This window comes from Condylura cristata, unplaced genomic scaffold (assembly GCF_000260355.1).
Source record: "Condylura cristata isolate star-nosed mole 26May11 unplaced genomic scaffold, ConCri1.0 scaffold00022, whole genome shotgun sequence".
NCBI classification, from domain to species: domain Eukaryota; kingdom Metazoa; phylum Chordata; class Mammalia; order Eulipotyphla; family Talpidae; genus Condylura; species Condylura cristata.
The window spans coordinates 18,555,369-18,565,593 of record NW_004567123.1 but is presented as its reverse complement, the minus strand read 5'-3'; positions in this window follow the sequence as shown (position 1 = coordinate 18,565,593).

Here is a 10,225-nt window from a genome sequence, read left to right as displayed (position 1 = left end):
GAGGGAACAGTCCTGAGAAACAAGTTGGAGGGAGTTAAAGTGTGAGATGATTGGGCAGTGACTGGGGAGAATGGGGAGAAAGGAACAGATTAGAGGAGGAGCTGTGACTGGTTATAAACCTAGGGGCCAGGAGAGTTTCAACTTCTTCAACAGTCTGTCTACAGGACAGCCAGGAGGGCTTTCTGTCTTGTCGAGGGAAAGGAATGGATAAAGGCCTGATTATTTATGTAGTATTGTTCCTTTGTCTGGTTTTGTACCTGAGGTGGACTCTGAAGCAACAGTTACTATAATAGATCCCAGGTGGCAGGGGAAATTCCACCATGTTAATCAGGAACAAAGGAAGCTAGTTTTCTGTGCAGGTTCCCCTCTCCAAGATGAGTGCTAAATGATGTCTGTAAGGTGTTCACTGGTGAGATACTGGGAGCATCCCAGACCATAATGGCCCTTTGTTTGAGTTCCCTCACATGTGGCAGGTAAGGTGTCTTTATTCCCATTTTGTACATGTGGCAGCTAAATCTCATAAGTTATGTAATTCATTCAAGGGAACCCCCTTTATGGTGGGACTGGGAGTGAGGGACTCTTGATCAAGGTGGTTTTTTTTTTTTCTTGAGAGACTTTGTCCTTCCTGCTCCCTTTGTCAGGATGCTTTGGTTTTCTTTTTCATTAAAATTTAAAAAAAATTTTTTTAAACCTTTTAAAAGGACAGGCTTATTAGAAGGAGAAAAAGAGAAGCACCTGCTTAGTCATGGTGGCCAGGAGGGCTGCCACTATGCTTTGGTTTTAAATCTTAATATGACTGATTACCCCTTGTCCTTCAGATATTTCCTCCTCACATATTATCCCTACCCTATCAGTCTGTATCACATGTATTCTGAGTATTTTATTCACACCTGAAATTATTAACTTTATTTCCTTCCACTAGCTTCAAGAAAACAATTATTTGCTCCCCAGTTTATCCCCAGCCTCTGGGATGAGTCCTGTCACATAGTAGATGCTCAATATTTGCTGAATGATGGAAATAGGCTGGGAAGGGAAGAGGGTAAACCAGCATTAGGGGAAAGCGTGTTTCAGTACTTCTCATAAATTATCTCATTCACTCCCCTCATGGCCTTTCAGGATAGGTACTACATCTTCGTTGGGTAGGTAAGAAAACATGCTTAGTGAGGTCATGTCAGTGGCTTGTTGCTTTTGAAGCTACAGACTCCTTTGAGACGTCATTGGACACAACTTTTCACATACTGCATAGAGGAATTCAATGACCTCCTTGGATCTAATCAGGGCTCAATTCCTAAACCCAACTTTAGGGAACTTGCCAAAGGTCTGTCTGGCCCCATGCCCTTGTTGGTTCCTCATTCTGGCAAAGATAGAGTATATTTAGTGGAATAAGGGAGACTGCTGAAGATTCTGGAACAGAGAAGTTATGATTCACTGAGTCTTTGATGTCTCTGACTTGGGTTCAAAGCCTGATTCAACAAACTAGCAATAGGACTATGGGTAGATCTTTTGATCTCTTTGAATGCCACCTCTCTTTAAAAATGGAACCTATTTTTTCCACTAACAATAGCTAATCTTTATTGATCTGCCAACTAAGTACCAAAAAGCTAATGCTTTTACAGTTGTTATCTCACTTTACGCCACATTATCTGTGAGCTTAGTACTGTTAGTATCTTTGTTTTACAGCTAGGGACTTGGAAGTTTGAAAAGGTATTCCTGCTTGCCAACGACCATGGCAGCTTTATACTGTTAACTGATGTGCTGCACACATTCACCATGGGATGTGCAATGAGCTCAGACTTCCTGAAGCAGACTTTCGAATCCATTGCAATCTGTTTGTGGGTTTTGTGGGAACATTTTGAGTTTGAATTAGATGAGAAAAGGTAAGAAAGGCTGCATTACAGTGTGAATAGAGGTCAGTCCCTTAATTTTGTGCCTTGCCGGTCACCCTTTGAGGACCTCTGTTAAGCCAGGACTAGGTCTCTTGATTGGACGTATTTTGGTGGTAGGGTCTGCTTACACGGTCTGCATTTATGTACATGGCTGCTGTCTGTTTTTAGTAATGTCATCACTCTGCTTGGTATTCTTATCTACGAGGCTTTCTCCCATCTGGCTTGGGGCCACTGGTTGGCCATTGAGAATGGAATTCCTGTGTCTTCCAGTCCCTGCACTGGACCCTGCATTGGTGTTCCGGAAATGCCTGTGGAATCAGAGTGGGGACTTTCCCATGTGTTGGGGATTTACTGTTTGCCAGGCCTACCCCTGACACTTTATATGTGTTTTCTTATTTACACCCCCAAGATAATCCTGGGAGAAGTTACTATCCCTATTTTACTGAAAATAAATAGACTGTTAGGGTTTACCATAGGCTTTGCTTGTGAGGATAGAGGACACCAGGACTGACTGCAGTGTCTCTGCTCTCATTGCACATCATGGACTCTTGGGCTTTTTGAAGGGACATATTCCTTGGCCCCTAGGATCCTCAAAGGTCTTCCACAAGCAGGCTTCTAGTCCAACTCTCATTTTATGCATGAGCAGACAGAAGCCCAGAAAAGAGAAATGACTTATTTACATGACCACATACTTTTAGGGAGGGTAAGATCTGATTTTACTCACAGTCATACCATTCAGGCTGACATGCAGTACAAACTTTATATTTTATTTGTTATGGAAACATTGAGAATAGTATAAAGATTAGGATAACATACACCCATATATCTACCATTCTGTTATAGATCTTAGGCCTCTCCACCACTGTACTCCCCCAGAGGTAAAGACTCTCGTGAATTTGTAGTTTTCCTATACAGTTTTTGTATTTAGATTATAAGACATATACCATACAATTTAATCTTTTTTAAGTGTATGATTCTGTATTTTTAGTGTAACACAAAAAGGGCCACCACCAGCACAGTCTAATTCCAGAGCATTTCCTCACCCCCAAAAGAATACCCATTAGCAATCAATCATTGCCTCTCTCCAGGCCCCCCCCCCAACTAATCTGTTTTTTGTCACTGTGCATTTGCCTCTTGTAGACTTCATATAAATGGACTCGTGTATTTGGCTTTTTCTTTTACTTAGCACAGTGTTTTTGAGGTCACTCATGTTGTAGTGTGCACCAGTATCCCAATTCTTAGTATTCCATTGTGGGAATATACCACATTTTGTTCACCAATCAGCTGATAGTGAATTGAGTAGTTTCAACCTTTACTATTATGAGTAAATTTATTGCCATGGGCATTCACATGCAAGTGTTTATGTGGACTTGCAGGGTCACATGATATAACCTTATATTTAACTTCTTAGAAACTGCCAGACTATTTTCCAAAGTGGCTGTATTGTTTCACATTATCAATATCAATGTATGTGGCTTCTTGTTTTGTTTTTTTTTTACAACACTATCTGTTGCTTTTTTTTTTTTTTAATTTATGCATACACGAACTGGAGTGTAGGTCAAAAAGTCTCGGGGTGGGGGGTGAGAGGACTCACCAGAGACAGAATGGGGAGCAGAACAGGCAGATATACTGAAATAGACTGCTGAGGGAAGTGGTTGAGACAGGAAAAGTCTGCTGCACCTTGTGGGTTAGCTTCCTTGCTGGGGATCGAACTCATGTCAAATGGCTAGCGATAGCTTGATAACACTGAGAATTTAACCCTTGTGCCATGAGGAAGGCTGAACACTTGTCTTATTATGATCATACTAGTGGGTATGAAGTGATATCACATTGTGGTTTTAATCATTTACCTAATGATATTGAATGCATTTTCATGAATTTACTGGCTATTGGAATATATTTTTTCCCCTAACATTTTAAAAAGACAAGTTTATTAGGAAAAGGAGAAAGAAAAACAGGGGCACCTTCATAGAAGAGAGCTGCCAGCCATTGCAATATCTGCCTTGGAGAAATGCCCCCTCAAATATTTGCCTTTAAGTTGTGTTTTTTATCTTTGTTGTTGTAAGATCCTTCCTGTGTTCTGGATACCAAACTGTTGTCTGTATTTGACTTGCAAATAGTTTCTTCCATTTTGTGGTAGGTCTTTTTGTTTCTTTAAAGCACAAATGTTTTTAATTTTAATGAAGTCCAATTAATCTATTTTTATTTGGTTGTTTGTGCTTTGTTCTCTTTCTAAGAAGTCATGCCTTAATCTAAATCATAAAAACTTATACCTATGCCTTCTAAGAATTTTATGGCTTTTGCTTTTACATTTTAAGCTGATTCTTTTTGAGTGTTTATATAAAGTGTGAAGTAGAGCCTATGTATTTTTCATCCTTTTGCTGTTTTTTTTTCCTAAATAATATCTGATATTATGTTTCCTTTTTTTTAAACTTTATATAAAGGTAAATGTATATATTTTTGTGTAACCAGATATTTTTCATTCAGCCTTATGTTCAGGAGAGTTATCAAGTAGGTAATGGCAACTAGTTCATTTGTTTTCACTGCTTTAAAGGTTTCACTGCATTAAAATAATGCATTTTATTTATCTTTTCTCCTGTGAAAACTCTTTTGAGTTTTCTCTGGTATTTTGCTGTTACAAATGGTTAACTGTCTAAAATGTGCTTCCTTGTGTAGTATATTGAAGTTCATTAACTTATTCCGATTTACTGGACAATACAAAATTTCTCTAAGCAGTTTTAGAATTTTCTGCTCCTGCCAGCAGTATTAGGATTGCTGTTGTTCTGTATCCTCACCGAGATTCAATAGTGTCAGACATTTTTGTTCGCTTCTGTTAACAGTAGTTGTGGAATAATCTCATTGTGATTTCCAAAATTAATAGCATGGTTTTTTAGTAAATATTTGTGTGATTGACTAGGTGGACATGAAAGCAAAACAGATGGATCTCTTTGATGAGACCTGAACCATTTACTCTGCCTGTGGCAGAAGGGTGGCAGAGGTCTGGCCCTAGACTGTGATGGCTATTTGTAGGGAGATGCTGGAACTAGTTATTCATTGTGAGTCTGACAATTCTGTAGGAAGGAGAAAGCAATTATGATTTTGAAAACAGTTGATGGGAACCTTCCCCCAGGGAGAGCTCAGCCCTTCCATCTCCCTGAATTTTTCCCAGGAACGAAGGGGACTGGAGGTAGAGATGCCAGAAGAAATTGTCTAAGGATGAGAAAGGGGGCCCCCATCATTCTAGGGGACCTATGGTCTCTGTATTTTTGGAGTATGTACTTTCTGTGATCTTTTGTTGAGGTATGGTAAAGAAAAGTAATGATTATGTATTGAACACTGTGTGTAAGACACTGTGCTATTTCTTTTTCATGTAACTATTTCACTTAATTCTGTATGAAGTAGTTGTTGTATTCCTGCTTTACAGATGAGGAACAGAGGATCAAAAGACTGAGTGCACTCAAGCAGTTTGACTCCAGACTGCAAGTGTTGTTTTGTTAGCCCAGCTTGTGAACACAGAACGGCAAAGAAAGGAGAGACTTGCTTAGACATGGGTGAGAGAGAAATACAAATCATGATATCCACTGGGCCAGGCATGGGGCGAACAGCAGGGGGCACAAGGAGATGCCCCTTGGGAAGATGGTTCTTGAGAGGCAGGTGCTCAGTGTACATGGCTCACTCAGTAGGCACTCTTGGAAACCTTTTCTGTACCAAGTCTTATGCTGGCTGCTACACCTCCACAGTGGGATCTTTATTCCCAGGTCTCAAGAAAGACCTAGTCTTGTTGGGGAGACAGATGAGAAACTTACCAATAAATGTTATAAGTTTAAAAATCAGGATATGTGATACCAAAGAGAAAGATAACATAAAAAGGATCTAACTACAAGAATAGTTAAAGGAGGCCTCTTTGTAGAGGTAATAGTTGAGCTAAGACTTGAAGGACAAAAAATAGGCAATCATGCCCTACTGTGAGGACAGAGTATCCCAGGTAGAGGCAATAGCAGAGGCAAAGTCCCTGAGGCAAAAGGGAGCTTGGTGGTATATAAACTCTCAGATAAAAGGCCAGGGAGGAATCAGTGAGATGGTGGAGGTGCCTGAGATGAGTCTGGGGAGTGGGAAGGGCCAGGTCTTGGATTAGCGGATGGTTCCATAGGTAGAGGCTCTGTGAAAATAGATAATAAAATGTGTAGAATGTAGCATACATGCACACATGTAAAAAGCTGAGTAAGTGCAGGGTGATTGTCTAGGTGTTAATGTAGGGGATCTCTTTGTTAGAATTGCATTGGAATATATAATTGTCTCAATAAAAATTTCAATTAGAAATGAAATATAAGATTCAGAGCATTAGATAGGACAATAAAGCTATATGTAAGAACAATATTTTCAGCCCACAGGAAAAGTCCTTAGGGCTGTGTTTTAGGAGGCCCCCCTTGCCCTTAAATTCACGAAGCCCAGCTTCACAGAGACTTGGACAGTTAATGCTTGAGACATGCAGGGCAGCATCACCTCACTGTGTTGAATACCTCAGTATATGCAGGGTGGATTCACTGACTGGATTTAACTCTTTGAGTCTTCACTGATCTTTACCTTCTGACCTGACTGTGACCATAAGGGCCAGGGTAGAATCACAAACCACTACCCTCCCACTCCATCTTTAATTGGTCTTTTGGGAAAGACAAACATGCTTCCCTCATTTTCCACTCCACCAGGTTAAGCTAAGTGTCCCTGTCCTGGGAGGCCATGTGTCAACTGTTATTAACTGCTGGTGCCACGTAGCCTGTCTTCTTTGCCAGACAGAGTCCTAAATTAGGAGTAAGCCCCAATTGGGGGCTTTCAGAGAGTGTTTGTTGTACTCAAATGGGAAGCTGACCTGGGCTAGGGCAGCCCCATTCTGATCCCTGAGACCCAGGGAGGTTCTAGGCTTTGGGTATAGAAAGGGTAGCTGTGGTCTTAGAAGATCCTGGGAGCTTTCTCCCATGGTGTGCACATGTAAAGGCTCTTCTAGAACGTTCACTTCCTGGGTACTGCCTCAAAATCCATAGTGGCAGAACCAAGACTTCCTGATCACTCTGTCCTCCAACACATAGCTACAGTTGCACATTCACCTGGTAGCCCTCTGAGTGGGCTATGTATGCATTTGGGTTCATTTGTTTCAGCACCATTATAAGGCAGGTACTCTGCAGAGTAGAAATCCAAGCCTCAGGTACAATAATTAACTTGTTCATATTCACTTAAATTGTAAATGACAGAGCAAGGATTTGAAGAGCAGTCTTAAGTGAGTGTACAACCCAGACCCAATCTAAGTCCCTACAGCTGCAGAGCTGAAAAAGAAACAATGCTTGTTTTAAGAAGCTAATGATAACTCAGCAGATATTTGTAGTGTTTCTGTATGTCAGGCATTGGCTAAATTCTCTAGACTTTATTTATTGACACAGCACAACAATCCAATAGAATAAGATTAAGCCTATTTTATGATACAAATTGAAATTCTACAAGGAAAGGAGTTCAAGGCCAAAAAGGGCTTAGGGAATGGAGCTGGGCAGTCTGACTCGAGAACCTCTTTGGCCATCTTTTCCCCAGACCTTTTATTTTTGACTGTTCCCTCTTCCCTAGCTTAGCCCTCCCAGGTCTCTCTGCTGCTGTTTCTGCCCTCCCCTTACCCCAACTCCCTTGGCTAGCCCATGTCCATTGCTCCCACACCTTTCATTCATATTCTGAACATAGTTTGGAACCTAGGGTTGCACTGTCTAGGTGGTGACCCATAGGGGGACACCTTAGGTTGTTGCTTTCAGCCCTTCCGATCCCATCCTGCTGCCTGGCATGGGTAGGTTTAGAGGGGTCCACTACCCAGTCTGCTTACTTACCTGTGGTGCTGGAATATGTGGAGTGCAGAGCCAGCAGGATGCCCATACCTGGCAGGGAAGCCAGTAGCGATGGGATGGGGGCAGCACTAGGCCTCTCAGTGTTGAGTAGTTTTGGAAGCTAATATGAGCAGCAGCAACTGCTGGCATTATCTGGACTCTAAGAATAGTTTGTGCTGAAGAGTTGAGGGCTGAGCCCAAAGGCAGGAACCTGTTTTCACTCCCTGCCCCTAGCCCTCTGCTGTGTGGCCTGGAAACTGGGAAGCCTCCCTGGCTGACCATTTGCTCTGGACTCATCTTTTCAGCTTTTGGGCCACAGGAAAGGAAGGTGTCCCAGGGACTCAGAGCTGAGTTCCCTCCCACTGGCAGAGTCAGGCTTGCTTTTTCAAGGGTCATGTTGGAAGTGACCCTTATTCAATTTTCAAACGCTTAAGTAGGTGATACAGGCACATTCAAAATACAAAAATTTAAATGGGGATACAAGGGGGAAAAAAATCAGTCTTCCCAAGCCTTTTCTGCAGAGGCAACTACTCTTACCCGCTTCTGGTTACTACCTCCCAAGGGCAGGCTTTCCATGGGTAAGCATATACAAAGCTCTTCTTGCTCCATTTTTGCGTGGGTGAGAACAGACCCTACTTATTCTTCTCTCTGTTTCTGTCTCTTTGTCTCTCTCCACATAATGATGCATCTTGGAAATACAAACATTTATTGTCTCCATTATGGGCCAGAAACCAGTGCATATTTCAATTTATATAAGGCTCGTCACAATCCTGTGTGTTGGGTACTTTTTCTGAATCTCTGTTGTTAAGAAATATTCTAAGATTCACCTGCCACTCCTGGCAGAGCCAGGAGTCAATCTCTGGCAATTTAGCTTTAGATAAGGTGTTCTTTAGGACCACGCTGTACGACCTCTTACACTTGAGTTGTATTGCAATACATGTCCCCACTTTTCCTAAGGGCCAACATAAGAAACGTATCAGCGGCCCCCCCTGGTGGCGCAGCGGGTTAAAGCACAACACTGAGAAGCTAAAGCCACTTCCGCATGAGTTCGATTCCCACCTGCCCCGGAGGTGACCACATGGTGCGGCAGACCTCTCCTGACCCACCCTCTGCTCCCCTCAGCAGTGTACTTCGTCGATCTGCCTGTTCTGCTCCCCGCTCTGTCTCTGGTGAATCCTCTCACCCTCCGCATCTCTGGCCTTTACCCCAGTTCTGTATGTACAAATAAATACATCTTTTAAGAAAAAGAAAGAAAGAAAAGAAACGTATCAGCACTTGCCATAGCCAGGCTTAGGCTAGGACACAGTGGAGAGTAAGAAAAGACCAGGTATCTGACCTCATGGATCTGGCATCCCAGCACCTCTGTCAGCTGAGGCAGGAGAAAGGAAACCCTACTCACATCACCTCCACTCTCATGCTCTTATATAGACCTGCTGTTCCAGCCCACATGTGTTCTATCTGCTGGTGCTTTATTCACACAAACTTCTAGATGGACTGGAAACAGACAAAAATATTTCTTTTAATAATATAATAGTTTATTTTTACATCATTTTGTGCCTTTTTCCATCTCAGTTGTAATCCCCATGGGCTTCCCATCACCACATCACCTGTGTGCCATCACCATAGTCCAGTGCACGCCCTCCCACCACCATTTTTAAAAAAAGATTTATTTATTTATGCATACAGAACTGGGAGTACAGGCCAGAGGTGCAGATGTGAGATTCACCAGAGACAGAGTGGGGAGCAAAACAGGCAGATCAATGAAGTATATTGCTGAGGGGAGCAGCGGATGGGCCAGGAGAGGTCTGCCGCTTCATGTGGATCAACAGTGGGGTGGGGATCGAGTGCATACTGAAGTGGTTTTAGCTGCTTAGTGCTGTGCTTTAACCCACTGCACCACCAGGGAGTTCCCCCCCCCCCATCTTTGATTTCCATTCCACACTCCACCCACAAATGTCTCTGGTATATAGTTGTTCATTATTTCCCCACCCTGGTCCTTTATATTCCTGCTATGAGTGAAATCTGGTATTTTTCTTTTTCTTTCTGGCTTATTTCACTAAGCAGGATCCCTTCCAGCTCCATCCATTTTGCTGCAAAAGACATGAGTTTATCTTTTTTGATAGCTGAATAATATTCCATTGCATACATAAATCTTTAAAATTAAATTATTTGCAAAAGGTTGTATTGTTGGAGTGATAGGGTGCATTTAAGTATTTGAAATTTACATATCTCATGTGTAATCACATTTTGTAACTTTCCAGTTTTATCAATAGCTAAGTTTTGAAGTAGTATCCATACTTAACTTTTCTATTATTACAGAAATGTCTAGCTTTCCCAGCTTGGTTTTCTAAGTGTTTGTAAGGGAAATTGGTGGTGTTCTCTTTAGAAATTGTTAAAGAAATGTAGTTGTTCATGTATTAGTACCTTGACCAGACAGATTTGTGACTTTTTTTTTTTAAAGATTTATTTATTTATTCGTAC